The sequence below is a fragment of the Pipistrellus hanaki genome (genome assembly GCF_964339955.1).
Source record: "Pipistrellus hanaki genome assembly, chromosome: 2".
Classification (NCBI taxonomy): Eukaryota; Metazoa; Chordata; class Mammalia; order Chiroptera; family Vespertilionidae; genus Pipistrellus; species Pipistrellus hanaki.
The window spans coordinates 172,108,323-172,111,561 of NC_140504.1; the positions used below are offsets into that span (position 1 = coordinate 172,108,323).

Sequence of the window (3,239 nt, forward strand, 5' to 3'; positions counted from 1 at the left end):
AAGATTAAATTGAGTCCAACTGTTATCCTATCATCTGTCATTATTAACTTACTATTCATCAAGTATTCCTAAGTGCTAACCATGGCATCTGGGACTGGTCTGGGCACCATGTTATAACAATCAGGATCATTGATTCAGTCCATACTCTAGGCCACCTACTTTATTTAGCTAATATGTAATCATCATAAGCAACTCCACAGTGCAAGTTTTATCCTACCATTTTATAGAAGAGAAAGTAATCAAGGAGGTAAAAGGACTTTTCTAAGGCCAAACAGTTGGCAAATGGCAGAAGCAGAGATGGCGTATAAAGAAAGATCTAGCCCTAACTGGTTTGGCTTGGTGCATAGAGCATCAGCCTGCAAACAGAAGGGTCCCAGGTTTGATTCTGGTCAAGGGGATATACCTTGGTTGCAGGCACGTCCCCAGTGGGGAGTGTGCAGGAGGCAGCTGATCGATGTTTCTCTCTCATCAATGTTTCTGGCTTTCTATCCCTCTCCCTTCCTCTCTGTAAATAAATAAATAAATAAATAAATAAATAAATAAAATATATATATTTTTTAAAGAAAGATGTTTGTTTTTTTCACTAACCCCAAGTCTATTGAAAACACAACTGAATTGTAGGAATTATCCCTGCCTTCAAAGGATTACATCTGTGTAGGAAAAAAGAGAAAAATTAAAAGAATTAAAGACTATCAAATAAATTTAAAAAACCTATATAGAACATGAACAATGAAAATATGTGCAGCTTTCCGTCTGGCCACAGCCATCAGGTAAACCAAGATGGGGGCTTCCAAGTACATCCAGGAGATGTGGAGGGAGAAGCAGTCCGATGTAATGCGCTTCCTTCTCAGGGTGCGCTGCTGGCACTCCACACTTCACAGGGTCCCTCTGCCCCACCTGGCCCGACAAAGCATGCAGGCGGGGCTGCAAGGCCAAGCAGGTTATATTATATCTCAGATTCGTGTGTGCTGTGTGGCCCAAACACTGTGCTCCTCAGGGTGCCACCTGTGGCGAACCTGTCCATCACGGTGTTAACGGCTAAAATTTGCTGCAAGTCTTCAGTCTGTTGCTGAGGAATGAGCTGGGTGCCACTGTGGGGCTCTGAGAGTCCTGGACTCTTACTGGGTTGGCGAAGATTCCACGTACAAATCCTTTGAGGTTATCCTCAGTGCTCCATTCCATAAGGCTCTCAAAAGAAATCCCGACATCCAATGGATCACCAAACCGGTCCACAAGCACAGGGAAATGCGAGGGCTGACATCTGTGGCCGCAAGAGCTGAGGCCTGGGAAGGGCCACGAGTTCCACCACACTGTTGGTGGTCCTCTCCCTGCAGCTTGGAGAAGGCGCAATGCTCTCCACCGTTACCACTAATATAAGTAATGTTTGTAAAATTCTTACCTAATAAACAATTTGGGACAGTCCAAAAAAAAAAAAAAAAGAGGTAGAAAGAAAAAGAAAATGTGTGCGTTTTCCAAGTGGTGATCGCTATAAATGAACAAGGAGGAGGGGGCACATCAACGTTGGTTGAAGTTCCTGGGGGAGGCTTCATCAAGCAATGAGGAAATTATCGCAACTATAAAAGCATTACCAATGAGCAAAGGGTCCTTTGCACAAGCATCTTCTCCCTTGGGATCCATGTCACACCGCCACAAAGATCTCATCACCATGGCAACTGGTCATTGGACCAACGCAATAATCAGTTGTCATGGTAACATCATCTCCATCTTACTCCCACCAGGCACCTGTTCCAAATCATCACATCCTCCGACAACCCCATGCCACCTGGGTGCTCCTTTCTGCTTCCCCCTAGTCACCCTGTTGTCTTCAGCCACCTTGTGTGAGTCCCTGAACTTAAGGCTAGATATGTGTACGAGGCTATGGAAGCCAGAGCAAAGGAAAGTGACTTTATAGTGTAGAGCTTCACTACAGACAGGGAGAAAGCCTCTAAAATGTAAGAGATGAATGAGCCAGGTCATTGAAGAAAGAGCGTGTAATGCTTTCTGGCCACACACGCACACCCATGTTTCCATAAGTATAATTCCTTTGGATTTTGAAACATTGCACTATCTGGATTCTCCTCCTATTTCTGTCTATGCCTTCATTGGCTCTTCTGTCTCTACATTAGTTCTTCTGTCTCTGAACTGCACATATCTCTCAAGGCCCCACCCTTTGTGTCTGCTCTCTCTCCAAACGGCACTGGCCAACACAATAGCCACCAGCCATGTGATGGTTATAGAGCCCCTGAAAGTAATTATAGATCTGCTGAACTGAGCTGTGCTGTAAGTATGAAATGTGCACCAGATTTCATACCCCCGCCCAAGTGTAAATACCTCATTAATAGTGTTTACAGTGATTGCATGCTACAATGTTAGTAATTTGGGTATGTTGAGTATAATAAAATACATTGTTAAAATTTAATTTCTTCTGTTTCCTTTTGATGTGGTTACTGAAAAATTTGAATTGTAAATGTGGCCCACATTCATGGTTTGTGCTATGTTTCTACTGGACAGCACTGCTCTGAACTCCCTCCCTACAGCCATCTCCCCCGTGCTTTCGGTGGCAAGTATCTCCTCTTTGAAATGATTCCAGGATCCTAAATCCCAACCTCTTTTCTGGCCTCTGGCCCTTGCAGAGATAACCACAGGTTCCTCGACTCAGCACGAGCAAAGCCATGAGCTCTCCTTCAAAATCTGTTCTTCCTTTTGATCAGCTTTACTAGCCTTTTGTATTACTTTCTTATTGCTGCAAATTAATATACATTTGGTGGCTTAAAACAACACAAATTTATTAGCTTCCAGTCCCGCAGGTCAGAAGTCTGAAATGGGTCCTCTGAGCTAAAATCTAAGTATCGCAGGGCTGCGTTCCTCTGGAGGCTCTTAGGAGAGAATCCATTTCTTCGCCTTTTCCAGCTTCTAGAGGCCGCCAGCATTCTTTGGCTTGTGATCCCTTTTTTATTTTCAGAGCCAGCAGTGACTGGTCCAGTCTTCCTCATGCTGTATCACGCTGGTACTGACTCCTGCTTCCCTCTTTCTCTCCTTCTTCTTCTTCTTCTCCTCCTCCTCCTCCTCCTCCTCCTCCTCCTCCTCCTCCTCCTCCTCCTTCTTCTTCTTTTTCAATAAATCTTTATTGCTCAGATTATTACAATTGTTTCTCCTTTTCCCCCCCATAGCTCCCTTCCACCCGGTTCCCGCCCTACCCTCTGCCCTTACCTTTTAAGGACCATTGTGATTACACCGGA

General features: G+C 44.5%; 1 pseudogene across 1 annotated transcript; it reads left to right on the forward strand.

The window, feature by feature from the left end:
• Nucleotides 1-780: 780 nt before the first annotated feature.
• Nucleotides 781-1,372, forward strand: LOC311615895 (large ribosomal subunit protein eL15-like; annotated as a pseudogene). The gene has a single exon. The product of its transcript is annotated as a large ribosomal subunit protein eL15-like (transcript).
• Nucleotides 1,373-3,239: the final 1,867 nt, after the last annotated feature.